Consider the following 17376-nt stretch of genomic DNA (forward strand, 5'->3'; position numbering starts at 1 on the left):
GTAATAGCTATTTCACACTTTCACAAAGTTGATTCCAGCATAGTTTGCAATTACAGGAACAGAGAGACAAAAACTAATTAGTTATTGAGTCCCTATGTTGTTTCTTAAAGAAAATCATTGATCTTCATCCTCAGAAAGTTATTTTTACACAGTCAAATGTACAAACTAGTGGGTGACAGACTACCTGGAGGGTAGTACTTCTAGCTTCAGTCCTTGAAATGAAAATAATTCTATATTTACTTACAGAGAGTTTTGAGTCTTCTAAATAGGAATATGACCATAGTTATCAAGTGAACCATATTTAATTATCTATGGCTAATGGCTTGGGTAGCACTCAGATGTATTTAATATTAAGGTTTCAAGAACATTTTGGAGGTCATTTATGCGTGTCCCTTTAAATCTTACTAGCAAGAGCCCTGTGGCTAAAATTATGAATATTATTGCCTCCAAAATGCTGATGAGAGAAAACATCAGACAAGAAGGTTTAAGAAACATACTGACCCCTATACATATAGCAGGAGGTTATATCTGCTTTAAAATTGGAGGTGTTTTTGTTCTAATGTAGCTAATTTGGGATCTTGTGTGTTTTAGGTTCAAAAATGTGCTCATTAGCTCCAAAAAAAAACAAGATATATTAACATATTTATACATTCTGCATTCTGCAATTAAATACAAAATAATTTCCTTACACAGAATATTTTTATGCATACAGATTTTTTAACCTCTTATCCTTTTGCATTCCTGGAATTTCTGACTAACATTAAAGTCATTGCAATGGCCCATTAGGGTGTGTGTGGATGTAGGAGTAGGACTGATTAATACACCTAAGTGATCAAGGATGAATTATACGTGATCCTTTCTAACCCTGGTTTTGGGCAGTGAGAGAAGGTACAAGGATAAACCTCTCTAAACCACTTCCCAAAGCCCCCTTCCCTTAATGTCTTACTTGTGCTGCCTTTGAGCCTTCAAAGGATTATTGCAACTTCTCCCAGCTCACTTTGCTATCTCAACTGCATGGGATTTCAAGGAAGCACATTACCAAAAAGCCACTTCCTGATAATACCAAGCGTTGTACTACCTTTTCCATTCTCATAAATAGCTCTACTCATTTATGCTGTGCTCCAGATTTGGTTTTTCTGTTTCTTGTTAGGGAACGTGAAACGTAAGGAGTAGGCTTTCCTTGTAGAGCTTAGTCTGTGCCACTGACGCTCCTCTTTTGACACTTTTATCAGCTGAATGGGCTTGAAAAAGAAGTCAGAGGTATTCTTTTCCTCATTATGGAGGGAGATGGGTGTCACATCATAAAACCCTTCTCAGAATTGTGCGAGGTTGCTCTTCTAATTATCCCCCATATTCCTGAGACCAGCAAGATGGACAGTTCAGTCCCTCTAATCTTCAGAAATAAAAAGAAAATATTTAATCTGCTTCTCAAGTTCTCCCTAAGTCTCCAGATCTCTAAATCAAGTTTCCTTGCTTTATTTCCATTTCAATTTCCAATCAAATCACACTATTAAGTAAGGTTATCATATGGTTGAAACACAATGCAATAAGCCAGAAGACACAATATCATCTTGATAAACTAGACCAAATATGTCCCATTCTAGGTTATCTTAAATCCTCCCACTTTTTCTAGTATTTGTCTTATTTCCATAACGAAATTGAAGTTTGACCAAGGAAATTTTCTTTGCCTTATTTCTGCAAATGTGAGTATGTGTTAGAAAGGAGCAAGAACGTCTACTGTCTAACATTTTTACAACTGAAATTTTTAAATCTTCCTCATACTACACACTTGCTGCACACATATCCTTCCCTGCCCTGGTGGATGGATATCCTATCTTTCCAGTTCCTCATACCAAAAAGTTTTGTTCTTGTCTTTCTCTCACACTGAAATCAATACATCTATCACTCTGCCTACAGCATACTCTCAAACACAGCCACTCCCCACCGTCCCAGCTGCTACTACGCTATACAGAGCCTCCGTGTCTCTTTCTTGCTTCCATGTCCCTTACTCTCCTCAGACTCAAGGATCATCCTTTCTATGTATGTCAAATCACATCGCAGCCTCACTCAAATTCTTCATATATCTTTTAATCTCAAAAATGGTTGTCTACAGTATTCCTTAATGACTTTCTGATTCCATTTCCTGCTATTGTCTCCCTCTGACTTCTAGCCTTACCATGGTGATCGCTCATGTCCCTCTAATAACCCAGGCACATCTATCTAGAAGGCTGACTCCACACAAGACCTTTCCCAGAAGGCTGACCCCCCTCCTTGCCCTTTCAAGCCATCATGTGAATGTCACTTTCCACTTGAACCTACCCATAATCTTCAGTCCAGGGCCTCACCCTAGTGTCCTGATTCCCTTTACTCTACTGTCTCCCGCCAGCCCAGCACATATTTCATTTTACTTTATCTGTACTGTGTAGTTCATAACATCCCAGTAGAACATAAGCTCCAGGGTGTGAAGATCTTGATGATGAAAATATAAACTAGTGCTCAACACAAAGCAGGGGCCACTCCAAATGCTAGCTGAATAAATTTGCTTGCTATAGACCTCCGTCTCAGCTTGAAGGGTCACACCGCAGTTCCTTGCTCTCTTCTCAAGCAGCTGTAGCCTGGGGTGATTGCAGCCTTGCATGCTTCTATCTGAAGTTGTGATGGACTTCTCTAAACTGAGCACAATCTGTGCAGAGTTCTCAGGGGCTGTCAAAATACATATAAATAACACTCAGAAGATTTGGAAACACAACCGAATTTCAGCTCTAAACATAATCAGTTTAGCAGTGTGTAACTTGAGCATGATTCTATTACAAATCCAAGCTAAGCTGTGTCTCATTTCTGTTGGTATCAGTGCCCAGGAGAGATGATGATCACTTAATACAGAACTGTTCCACTCAAGTGCAAAGAATTATATAGATAAATATTTACCTAATGGCACTTGTTCAGTAAGGCTTGTTTCCTTCTGTCCTGAATCCAGTGTGAATCAGAAAGAAGTCTCTATTCTACAGTCTCCTCTCTCCTGTGCATGGGTAGTCCTCTTTCATGACTTGCATTATAACATGACCAGATGAGATTGGACATGTTCAGGGGCTGTCTGTAGACTATAATTTGTAATCTTTAATGTCTGTCTCCTTATATTCTCCATTATCTCAATCTTGGGATCTTCGGTGTTTCTCTACTAGAATACTAAGTCACACTTGATTTTGCCATTTCCGTAACTGTAATGCTTGTTCAGATATATTTTCAACTTGAAGCTTCCAATTTCTAAAGGAGAGTCTTCCCTTACTTCCCTCCTCACAAGGTTCAGAATTGGGTATCTCATGTTTGCTTCTTTCTAACCCTGTCTCCCAAGGGACTATGAAACAACTGTGACACTTGAATGGCCCACCCCAGCTCTGATTTCCTCAGTCCTTAGATTCACTGGCATCTGAAAAAGCTGTCCTATTTTGAGAGTAGCATGCACACTCCCAGCTGCACCAAGATCTGATTTTCATTCCTGAGTCTTTACACTGTCAGATGTCTTCTTAATCCTTCACTTCCACTTTATAAAATTGAAGCCAGTTAAGTTAGAATAATAAGGTAGAATAATAAAAGTCTCGTTTTCTGCACAGAAAAGTTCCCTGCCTCTTTGCTTTCACTTTCACATGGCTTCTTCATTGACTACTATAATCATTTATTTTCATTGATCTTATTTCTCCCTGAATTCCCAGAGTTCTCCTTTCAACATCCAAACAAACAGTCTTCTGTTTACATGCAAATAGCCATGCTCAGTGATCAAGAAATTGATTTCACTTGTAAAGAACTCCAAACATTTATTCTCTTCAAGTCCACTCTGGCCAGTGAATTATAATGAATTGGTGACAAGTCCAGAAAATCTCTATAACAAGAGATCCCTCTGGTTGACACTCCATATTTCCAAATGCTGAAAAATATCCATGGCTCATCAGGAAAATACAAAAGATAATCTAGGATAATGAAGTCCCTCATAGTCAGCAAGTCCAAGTAAATGTATGATGCAAGCTTGGAGGTTTGGATGTGAGCTCACTTTCGCCTTTGAAATAAATTTCCACCCTACCCAAAATTAGATTCTCTCTTGCTCCTTGTGAGATGTACTCAGCAGACATGTGGCTGCTCTTGCAGAGTCTGTTCTGGCACAGGAAATTAATTCCAGTCCCTGCCAACATGAGTTTCTGCCTATTCCTTCCTCAACACAAGGTCACTGTTCCTCCATGTGAAACATTATCTAGAAAATGTACAGCTGTTCCTGCAGTTTGAAGTTCCCAAGGAGAGTCTGCTCCACAAATTCTAGTCCTCTGTAACATTCTTTCCTGTCTTCGGGTCTTGACAGACATAATTCCTTAATATCCTATCAATTACTTATGCTGCAAATTCCCAGAAGGACTATGCAGAAGGCACACAAGTCATATTAACGCTATCTATTATCATGCATGACATCGGTGGGTATATCTGCAGACTATAACTTGTAATCTTTAATGTCTATCTACTTCTGTACTCCACAATCCAATCACCAATGTGTTTGCAAGATGAAATGACAAGAATGTCTTGACCCATCAAGTTTATATCCCAGGTAATGACAGAAGGCCCCTCTTCCTAGATCTCATTGATATTCCTAGATATCAAGATCCCAGAATGATTACCTATATATATAGGTAATCACAAATGAACCAAATTGGGTAGCTTCATCTATGCAAAGGTAAGTCTAGAGCCTAGACCTAGAATAAGATAACCATAAATATCTTTAAGAATGTAGGTTGTTGTCCACAAGAATATTTCCATTCCATTTCTCAAGTATAACTTATGTTAACTACACAATAACTATTCATACTTGTTTTGCACCCAATTAAGGAGAAATATGTTTGAGACCTTAACAAATGTTTAGACTGAATAAAAAAATTCTATGAAATATGAGCCTTTTATGTTAAATGTGAAAGATGTACTTCATATGGGGAAAAGCACTTAAAAGTTGTACTCTTTGGAAAGATACCTGGCTAGCATTCAGCCAAACTGAGCCCTGCTTTGATTTGAAACTTCATTCTGCTACAATTAGCAGAAAAGTCAGCTAGCAGTTACTTACACAGAAATAATCTCACTGGTCTCACAAGATAAAATATACAAGAGCAGGAGCTCCAAGTCTTGCGAAGCTCTTGTAGAGTGTTTCATCATGAGGTGTTCATTCCTCTCTCTGTTTAGCCAACAGAGTCTGGCTTTTGCTCCCCTTATGACAGAGAGCCAGTGAATTCCTTGATGCTATATATCTGCTCCATGATGAGGAAAGAGATGGGTTTAAGAGTTTGTGGATAGAGAAACAGGTAACAGAATCTGTCCCTTTTAAAAAGACTTACCCTAAGCAACATTTTGCAACCTCAGCTGATGTGTCACTGGGCAAACTGGTTGTTTTTTGGGTGTGAGAGGATTTCAGAAGTTATGTATTCCTTCCTCTTTTCAAACGTTTTTTCCTTTTTGGTGCTATTGCTATTGTTTTAAGACAGGGTCTTTCAAGTAGTTCAGGCTGGCCTCAAGCTCATGGCAATCCTTCTGCCTCAGCCTCCAGAGTGCAGGGATTATAGGCAAGCACCATCATTCTCAGCAAATCTATCTCTTGTAATTGGTAGAGGAAGACATGAGGTTGGAGTTTATGAATGGATCTGGCCAAACTGCAAATCCAATCAATCACTCAAGAGTTCAGTGACTCACTGACCATGCATCACGTCCATCTCTCTCTGCCTCTGTCTCTCTGTCTCTGTCTCTCTCTGTCTCTGTCTCTCTCTCTCTCTCTCTCTCTCTCACACACACACACACATACACACACATGCACAACTATTAGAATTCAGCAAAAAAGCTTTTCTAGGAAACTATAAAAAGTGAATTTTCGGGCTGGAGATATAGCTCAGTTGTTCACTATGCAGAAGGCACACATTCCTGGCAAGCATAAGGTCCTGAGTTTGATTCCTGGTAACTACTCCCTACTCCAAAAAAAGTGAATTAACATTGGCAAATGCATAATAGTGTCCATGTAAGGAAGTTTAAACATGACAGAGGCAGAAAATTTCAATTATTAACTAGCTCAGAAAGAAATTTCATTCCTTGCATCTACCACCTGAGTAGATCTAATATCTCTATTGACCCCTGGTGGTTTTAAAAGTAATTTCCCAAACTTTGGAGTTCAGTTATTCAGTTGACTTTCGAAAATAAACTTAGGAACCACGGTAGTGTTGCCACTTACTGATTTTAGCACATTAGAACATACTATTTAATTTCATAAAAATTTCATAAAGAAATGGCCATATTGATTAACCCTATTTTTCCATCTTGTCATATTTCTCATAACACAGAAAAAAACACGTAAACAACTCACCTAAAATCTAACAGTCTTAAATTTCTCTTCTATGTTCAGTGTTATGCCTTTGTTTTTCAAGTCATCACAACTGGCATCCACTAATTTTTTCAGTCACACGTTTCATCTTTCACGTAAAATATTTCACCAGATAAGTTCCTCAAGAACTTTAAGAGACAATGAAAATAAAATATGTCTTGAAAGGACTTTGTGCTGTAGAGATTTTTAACCTTGTGGCTAAACTCATGGAAACTTCACTTCCAGCTTTACCCTTACCTATTTTCCTTTATCTTAAAAATCTAGTAGATAAATGGTCCAGCCATTGCTCAGCTATTTGGTGCTGATTAACAAAAGGAATCTGGAAATATAATGTAGTATAATTCAAAATAGACTTGAAGAGTAGTGCTTTATCCAGATTGTTCTTTAGAGTTCTCTGCATCCATGAAGGTTCCTCAAAGTCTTGTATGTAAAGGAGAATAGAGTTAATGTTTAATAGAAGGTTCTAGCCTAGTCCACGTTTACCAGCTTTGTTCTGCTTTTCTCTCTTCTATTAGCTGATATACTTCATGAAGTTTTCTCTTAAAAAAATGGTTTTGCTTTTAGGAAGTAACAAGAAAAATATTTTGTATAACTAATAATATACACCATCTCTTCCACTGGATACCTTCTCTAAAAATGAATTAAATTCAATTATTTGCACAATTTTAGAGTTAAATACATTTTAATAGAATCACAATGCCCCATTTTAAAAACTATGCAAAATAAAATAAAAACACATTGTTATAACATAAATGGGTTAGTGATACCTGTGTGAATAAAGGCAAAAAGTAGAACTTACTTTCTTAAAGGAGACAGTTTATTTTGTGAATCAGAAAAAATTTAAATCCTATGTATTTCATTGGTAAAATAAAAATGGCTTTGAATTGGCAGAGCTAAGGTAATATTAAATTAACTACATAAATGAAAATTTGCCCAGTATGGAGTGAAAATTTAAAAGCTTAAGGTGAGTCAATAGGACATCATAGAATTGCAAGCCCCTTAAAGTATCATGTCTCTGTTTCCTGGGACTACTATCCAACATACTCGCCCACATTTCTTCCCATTTGCTCCAAAGGTTTTGACTGCTCAAATCCACCAACTTATTTTTTGCCATCTTTATCATTTGTCTCCTCATCACTGAAGCCAGAATCTCTTAGTGTATTTATTATCATGTTCAGTAGTATCCCTATGCTATACTAAAAAACATCAGAACCTCAATTTCTGTCATTCTGTGGTTTACTCACTGATGAAAGTTATTTCCTGAGCACTAATCTTAAATAAGAGGATATACAGAAGAAAGAGAATCCAATCTCCACCTTTTCCAGTTCACAATAAATTATTATCACACAATTGAGATAAGGTAATTCGCAAACACAAAAGGAACTTTGCTTACATCTGCAAGGAAGGACCAAGAAAATGCCCCCAAAAGATGATACAGGTGCCTGAGTAGATCCTGGAGTGAGTAGTGCAACCTACATTAGCGGATACCTGCCCTGTTTGACAGAGAGAAGCAGGCTGCAAGTACCAAGTCACTGAACAGCATGAAACCTAGGGAAACTGCAAGAACATCAGCCTGATTTTCGCAGAAGTCATAGGAAAAGAAAGGTAGTAGATGAAATAGAAAAAGTGGCCAACCAAGGATTCTTGTACCATGCTAGAGAATTTGAATTTGAGCTTAATGAGACTGAAGGGTTTTTAATGATTTTTAGCAATAAAATGATTAATAAAATATGCTTTATAAAACTCATTCTGGTTGCAGTAAGGAGAATAGTTTAGTAAAGACTACAGGAAAGGAGAATAATTGAAAGGTTGCTGAAATAATCCATGGGATACACACATGTCTGAATTAAGGTAGAAGGTTTAGGAAGCCATTGTGTACGGCATTAGCTGTACAGCCTCAAGGAGGTTTGTCAATCAGCTCTTCCCTTGGAGCATTTCCTCCCTGGACACTGCAGGAGAAGGCAGTCACTGCTGAGGTAAGACTTAAAAACAGAAATGGACTGGATGGCCCACATTCTCTAAAACTCCATTTTAGGACTTCTACATCCTCCGTCAAATCCACACTCCTTCCTCACTCTGTGGAGTTCAACTCTGATTTCTCTGATTCAAGGAACAGATGGAAGAACGGCTCCAGCTTATTGGAAGGTCAAATTCTTCCTCTTGTGTTCTAGACTGACACTCCCTCATCTAGTCAGAGGTGCTTTCCACAGCATAGCTGCATCTTCGACCTTTTCCCATCTATTAGACCACTCTTTTGGGCCTATGAATTTGCTCCAAATTCACCTTTCATAAATAATAATAATAATATTCTACTCTACATCCCCCTTAATGTTCTATTTTTCTTCTAAGTCTTCTTTTAAAAGGTGGTTAACACTATTTTCTATAATTCTCTTCTTAAAGTAATGAAATAGGTCAACATATAAGAACCAATCTTTTCTTGTTATGTAACCCCTTAACTTCCTGGATATCATTCCTCTTATTTGAGCACATCACAACCTCTAACTGCTCAGTGTTTGGCCTTTTGTTAGAATGGCTAACATTCTAACATAAGAACGGCCTTTCAGCCATCTCCTCATATGAAATTGTCATTAACCATTCAAAGTGCAGTTGAGAAACCATTCCAAACAGTCAAAATAGGAGGCAGTAGCCTCCAACATTAATGGTAGGCATTGCAAAGTCACATTGCAAAGTATGTGACTATAGGGAGGGTACAATTTGGTGGTAATTTTTATTCATTTCACACAAACAAATCAAAATTCCATGAGTATATACTGAATATTTATGAGATTGTTCCAACCTCAAAAACACAGTTGATTTTCACAGATAGATATTTGCCAGGAAAAAAGACTATAATAGTGCTACATACTATTTCTCCTCATTAGGACACTCCTCACACAGTACCTCCTTCAGATGCTAAATAAACTTCACTTCATCAGGAAAGCTGTGACAGTGAACGATCTTACCCTAGATGATCAGGTTGGCATTTTAGTTATTTCCCTTTTGACAAAGATTTTTTCATCTCTATCCATATTGAATTGGCACTTACAAGTCAAGAATAAAATGAAATATAAGCCATTCTATTGCCAGAAATTAATTCACTAAAGTAATAACAGAAAGAGAATGAAAGCATATGGTGTTCTTCATTCTTTATGTCACACATTACAGTACGAGAACTTCATTTGTGCCACTTGGTAACATTTCTTTTCCAAAACAGATGGAAGGCATAGAGGTTTCCAACAGTAGGAGAGGTGATTTAATCAGATTTGTACATTTAGAAAAATTACTTGTCCTGGGCCTAGGCAGAGATCCATTTGGAAGCAAATGCTATAGTCTATGTGAGATACGATAGAGATATTTGAAGACACAAAGAAATCACAAAGCTTGTGACTATATTTAATACTGGATCCAAATAGCATCATTGACTGTAAGAGGTATAAATAAAGAGATAATGAACTCTGTCATAAAGAGTTTATTCTCAAACTTGTACACTGAATATAGGCTAATGGATGTGGTTTATCATTGTCATCACCATCACACAGTCTTCTACTGGTGAAGAATAGAAGTTGTAAACCCTTTAGGATTTGAGCTCTTTAGAAAAATTGATGAAAACCATGGACTCTGTCACCAAGAAAAAAAAAAAAAAAAAAACCTCATAACTCAATAAATTCACCAGCATCCTAGACCCTGTGTCAATGGATTCTACATTAAGTTTCTCTGATCAAGTAATTAGATATGTTGACATTAACCCAAGCTGGATCCTCTCCCAAGAAGAGAACACACATGAACGAAGCTTGATACTTAGAAAAATAAACATTAAAAGTGTGAGTGAACTAGCCTACTGGACAGAATAGTTTCATAATCTAATGATGTAATTTTTAAAACACTGCAAATGTCTAAAGTTATGATTAATTGTTTTATATTTATTTTTCAACACCTAATTTATAATGAATTTGAAATCAAGGCATTTTTAAATAAGATTTGCCCACATGCATCTGTGGAAATGAGTATCCAACTGTTTTTGAGTTTATTCGCACCAGACTTTTCTCCTCCCTGAAGAAAATATTTTTGAGAGTCTGTGGAATGACCATGCATTGAAGTCACTGAAGGGTTGAAGAAAGGCATGAAGAAAGTTCAAGCAAATAAGAGAATTAATTCTCTTGACTTGAAAAGAATAGTAAGGTTAAATCACTAGGATTTAACTCTATAAAATAATGTACTTTATTTAACGTGTTAAATAATCTCAAATACTGTACAAATACAACAATTGTTTTTCATGTTCACAATTTAGATTCCTATAAAAGTACAGAATTATAAAGTATTTTTAAAGTCTACATCAGTATAAGAACAGTCTTGGAAGAATAACAAAATTAAAGAAATATAACCAACCCTCTAGCAAACAGTGCCCTGTTTTCCATACAAAGTCAACAACACCTGGCTATGTTCAAGAAGAATCCATGTGAAGCAGGTACTGGTAATCAGGTCATTAGGCAGGTACCTTAGACAGTGTGAATGTAGTTTCTACTGTGCCAAAGACATTGGGGATAGCTCAGTTCAATATTTTCTAAACCAGCTCACAGATGGGAGCATTAATGATTGAGTCAATGTGCTAAAGGAAGAGCATTCAGTTTTTAAATTATTTGCTTTATCCAACATATTTATAATGCTTTTTCTTTCCTGTGTAAGCATTACTGTGATGACATATTACAATGATTTAGTCAGAAAAAAAAGATGTTGAAATCCTTCCCTTGTGAATATCCGTGTAAAGAATAATGAAAATATAGATATTTTTGTTTGCATAGCCATTTCATGTTCTGTTGAATGATCTATAAGGGAGTTTCTATTTATATTTCTGCTCTTTTTTTCTTTTACAAAAGAAATCGCTCATCTACAATTACAGTTATATAGTAAAGGATTTTCTTATTGAATTTTCCTTTGCAATGTAATTGATTTCCTTATCGACTCTAGAACTGAAAACTAGTATGTAGAATCTGGCATAAAAGGAATATTTGGCCATATGCTTATATCATTTGTTATAATTTGAACTCAACAAGAATGCTAATTATTTTTGGCTTCTCACATAAATGAAAAGGCACATTTACCAATGGAAAAGTTAGTAGTAACTATTCCAAAGAGATGTGTAAGTCCACTCTGAGGTTCACTTGAATCTTTAACTGGAAAAATTATGCAAAAGTAAAACCCAACAAGAGATACATGCTTTGCATAGTTAACAACATTCTGCTTGAGAAGAATTACTATATAGGGCAAAGAACAGGAGAAAGCACCATTCCTGCCTGTTATGTCTTAGGAAGAAAGACAAAGGATGACTAGAAAACAAACCCAGAGGGTCCAAATAACTCTGCTCATATCTCAAAATAGACAGGATGCCAACATTTCTAATGAACTTATATTTTTGGTCATAAGAAAGGATGTTCTGCAGATTGTGACTCAGTTTATCTCTATAATTACCAGGAGAAAATTAAGGGACATCACCTATGCAATATAGAATTTGAAAAGTTATTACTATGTCTAAGGCACATGTTCAGTCTGGTGAAATGTGACCCTTCTCTTGGGCTGAAATTAGTTTGGTGTGCTTATCTCCTTGGCACTATTCACTCACACTTTCCTGAGATGGGTGAAGATAAGCCTATTTGTAATCATGTGAATTCCTTCCTACATTTTGACAGGTATGCTTTGAGTTATTTGAGGTGATGAAGGTAATGATTTACTAGTGACATTTTACTGTCTGTTAGAGAAAAAAAAATGACACCATTCTTGCACAATCCAGACATGAAAAAGGTACAGCCTATTGAAGGTTTTGACAGAAAAGGTCTCCTAATAAATTAAAAAGTAGGTTATAATGCATTGTATTTTTGACCACATATAAGTATTAGTGTTGTTATAACTACAATATTTGTTTCTCTTTGTATAATTCTGAGATACTTCAACCTGCAATGCCATATTTTTCCTTGTAATGACAGTTATTTGCAAATATTGCAAGATTCATTTAGAATTTTGACATAAAGGTATGGCACATAAATTTTGGTTCAAAAGCCTGTTTTCTCAGAAAGGTCAAAACTAGTTTTGATCAGATATATTTCTGCTTAAATTATCAGGCCAATTTTTCTTTAAAACATAAAAATCGTGGCAAAATTTCACTGCAGGAGGAAGTTAGGTGAAATAAAAATGGGAGAAAATATGTTCTGCTAAAACAAATAGTAAAATACATCTTTTTGCTTGTGGGTTACAGGGACGGATGATCTGAATTCACCAACAACTGTTCTTGTTGATTTAAATGGTGACTCTGAAAATAGGCAAGAATATCACTTTGATTCTTTCTTCTAAAAGTATGAATAAATACTAGTAAATTGAACAATTTCAAGTGAAATCAGTACTCAGAAACTCACCCTCTCTAAAAACATGCTTCTTGTCAATGTTAATTCTGGGTCCAATGGAGTTTGTTGAAAAGAAATACATACTCCTTTCAAAAAACATTGCTTTACTTGGAAGGTTCAGTATAATAGCATTTATTCATCCTCAACAATCATGTTCTCTGTAAGTATCAGATAACATAAAACTAATATTATAACTATGTTACCCAGATATTTAAATACAGTTCATCCACTTGAACTTCTTTATAACACAAAAGTGGTACCAGTCCAACTTGAAGCCAGAAAATTGGTCATTCACCAAACACTAAGAGATGCATTATCATATTGTCTTCTTAGTTTTCCCTGCAATTAGTTCCTTCTATGATCCTGACTTTCAGAAAATAAAGGGATCATGGAATAAACTTTGTCATCCACCATGTTAGTGTATCTTTTGGTATTCCATGGATTTACAATATTGCCAAAATATTAATATTGTGATGTAAAGAACTCATGCTTTCTATAATTGTGTACTAGTGAAGTTAGAATGAATGGGAGATATGCAGAAAAATATTGAAACTACTTTTACAAAAATAAGCTGGTAAACCAGACCCACACACACAAGCATTGTATTGTCTCCCTAGTGTGAAAAAATGAAAGAGTAAATAAAATCCAAAATGTACAATAGATATTGTAAAGTGGGATGAAACTGTTCAAAAAGGAAAGAGAAACTGGGATGAGAGAAAGGAGAAAAGAAGGATGGGAAAAGCAATATATATATATATGACAGTTGAGATTGCTATACTACAATTTCTTTTAGTTTATTGGAAAGAAAGGTTGGTGCTAATACTTTTTGGACAATTAAATGCTTATATCTTGTACTCTGAGTAACTAATTTAAAGATAACAATATGCAATGTATTAACCATTGTTACTTTCCTATTATCTTGTTTTGAAATTTTGTCTTACTATTTTTCTCTTAAAATAAAATTTAAAAAACTGTTGAGGCAGTAATTGCAAGAAACAGTTAAATGAATATTATTAGTTTTATGGGCATTCTAGGTTATTTTACCATAAGTTGGAACTATCAAATGATTAACAAAGTATATGCAAATGCCATCATGGCTTGGATTTTCAATGTTTCCCAAAAGCACGTAAGTTGAGACTTAGTCTCAGAGAATCCTTTAAGAGTTGGAGCCTTCTGCAAGGTCTTTATGTCTTTGGGGCATGATGTTCAAGGCAATTGTAGAATGCCAGTCACTTCCTTTTTTTCCTTCTATGGCCATGAAGTGAGTGGATTTACCTTAGCACATATTTCTGCTAATGTGCTGCCTTGCCATAGGGTCAAAGCAAAGGGGCTCATTGATCATGGATTTAAATTTTCAAAAATGACAGTCAAAGTCAATATCTCTTAATAAGTTGATTTCTCTCAGATATCTGTTGTAATGACAAGCTGACTAGCACAGATGCATTGTTACCAATTCACTTTAAATATTAAATCTCCTTTGGACCTCAGTATTATTAGACTGTTTCTACTTTATTAGTATCCCTTTACATTTGGTGTGAATCAAGATTATGCAAAGTGAGAGAAAGAAAAAATGAAGAAAGAAGAAAAGAAAAGAGTTATATTGATTTTATTTCTCTGTTATACTAAAAGTTGTTAATTCTTTCAGGGTACCTTAGAGTGAACAAGAAAACAAGAGGTAATCCATCTATACAAATATTACACTCAGACCTAAAGCCTGTCCATAGGCTCTGAAGAAATAGTAAAAAGTGTAGCAAGGATTGCAATGAATTCTAGTTATGATTTTCTTATTTAACTATTCCCCAAGATAGAAAAGACATAGCTTTGGAATCACATAACTCTGTCCTAGCAATCATCCAACCCTTTTAGAACAAATGAATCATGATCTTTGAAAATTAGCTACATTATCATAATAAAATATTTCAGAGAACAAGTATTCTATGAATTTGTTTAGGTCCCAATATTTGAAGTTAGCTCTTTTAATTCATGAGCCAAATTGGGAAAATAATATTAAAATTTTGCTTGAATATTGATCTTGCCTATTAACAACTGTTCATTTATGGCTCCACATGCCTCACTTCTCAACTCACCAGCCACATTCTGCATTTGCTTCAAGATTCACCAGTACAAACCTGTAAAGATTCTTCTGGGAATGTGATAGCTCCACATGCCTGATGCTTAAGCAAGCCAACTCTTAAGCTCGGTAAATGAGCAGAGAGTTACAATCAGTTGGCGGAAACAGCAGTCAGGTTTCAGAAATTGGAAAAATGGCCCTGAATTTTCCCTTTAGTTGGAAAAACAAACTTGCATGAAGGATGGAATCTATAGAGTGCATCTCTAACTCAATTTACACAACTCCAAATTAAAACAACCTCAATCCTCTTTCTAGCTATTAAATTGTTCTTTGCTTTATACTGCCATACATAACATTCAAGAAACATATAGTACTATATATATTGATAACACAGAAAAATGAAGACCAAACTCTATAACTCAACTAAAAATTTGAAGCAAATTTGAATTTAGTCTTTTAAATCACACAGACCTTCTCATCATTTTTGGACTTTCAACATTGCCCTCCAACTTTTTTTTCGGATTGCTTTTAGATCTTTCTTAATATTTTTCTTTTACTCCAACAAAATATTTTGTTTCCCTTTCAAAAAATAGTCATTTTCCTTCTCATTTAAAATCATCTTCTCAGTTTTTATAATTACAATGAACACACTTTTAGTGTTTGCTTTAATCCTTTATTTTTGTATCATGGCATACACGTTGTGCTGAAATTTAAGGGAAAAGGTTCAGAACAAGATGAATCTCTTTTGATATAGTTCTTTCAGGTATATATGATCTAGAAAAGCCTTGAAGTAAAGAAAAAGCATGAAAATCACAATTTTCATCTGCTCAGATAAAAAGCCCTGATGATTTAAGATTTCTAATAAAGGTTTCAAAAACTAACTCGTGTAAACAATAAGTAGCCAACTGTACAGATTCCAGAGTCTCTGCATTATTTTATAGTGGAATATCTAGCTAAGGATTAGTATCCAGCTACAACAGACATGGTAAACAGTCCCATCAAAGGGGAATCTATTATGCCACTTTACATGAATAAGGTTAAGACACTTCTATTTTAATTTTCAGGAGAAGTCTTACTTTTCCTCTTTAATACCCAAATATATATACATATACATCATTTTAGACAGTTCTTCAATAGAGCAGTAAAGATTGTGATGTCTTTTTCTAGCTGAGGGCTTCATGGATTAACTGCCTGTCCCAAACGTCTTGTTGAAAAGGTTAATAGAACCTCCTCAGTCATCATGTCTCCACATGGTGTTTTTGCACCTGTTTCACTCCATATCTAAGAAAGACATAACACTAGATGTTTATGTCATTCAGTAAGTTCAAACTTATAGGGTACTCTTTCTTCCTGCCATGGGAAAATTTCCTATCACCTTGTTTGAAATTCTGTATCATTTTTATTGTTTTTTAGTCATTTTTGGTGATTTAGATTTAGTCACATATACTATGTGAACTTTGTGAAGTAAATGTTACTATATATCACAGTCAAGGGACAGAAAGAATCTAAAACTCTATACCACAAGCAATATTACAGAAATCTAAAGCTAACTATTAAATCAAATGGTTGGTTTAGAATCTCATTGTAGAATGTGTGATTTACTGAATATCATAAAATGATATGCTAAGTCAGGAATGTGTTTAAGAAATTCTGCTTTAGTGTGAGTGTTGATGTGTTAATTTAATTAACATATTTAATTTACTCAAAAGATCTTTTTATGTAAGTACCATTTCTGTAAATTAGCTAGAAATTAATGGTGATTATAGGGCATATACACTATAGTTCCATTCCCAGATTCTGAAATGAACTTTTCAAGGTAATTCAGACACAAAATTATTGCTGTACTGAATGCTTTGTAATGAAAAATAGTAAAACCTACCTCATTCTTCTCCACTACATATCCCTACTACCAAGAATCCACGACTTTCAACTTTTAGCTATTTTTTCCAGTACGTACCTCCATAATTTTATATGTGCTTATATCACTACTTTTAAATTTTTAAACTTAGGCATTATCTGAATAATGAATATTTATCTTTCATATACCATGATCATCTCACATCCTACCTACTCATCTGCCTCCACACTTTCAATAAATATATGTTTATATATACTAAATAAAATTTAAGTTAAATATATATTGGCCTACATTAAACAAAAGCTACTGTTCACATTGCTATGTCTATATAAAGGTAGTACAAAACACAATTGAGTGATATACATAAGGACACATTTATAATGCCTCATGCATCAGTTTGCCTGCTTTCTCCGAAGGTTTTCTTTCCAGTGCACCTGAGCACCTAATTCTCCAATCTAAACTACTTGTTCCTTAGCACTGCTGCACTGTAGTAATCATGGAGTTTGGCTTTATTGATTTCCTTAGATGCTGCTAAGGATTTTTAATGAAAATTATGTATGCTGTCTTTTTCTTCTTAGTGTATTGCCTATTTTGCTGAAGTGTATCTTCCAGTAACTTTGCAAGGAAGTGTGCACTAAAGTTTTTAATTTTTCAGGGGCTG

The sequence above is a fragment of the Chinchilla lanigera genome, unplaced genomic scaffold, assembly GCF_000276665.1.
Source record: "Chinchilla lanigera isolate Chin_1 unplaced genomic scaffold, ChiLan1.0 scaffold00001, whole genome shotgun sequence".
Lineage (NCBI taxonomy): Eukaryota > Metazoa > Chordata > Mammalia > Rodentia > Chinchillidae > Chinchilla > Chinchilla lanigera.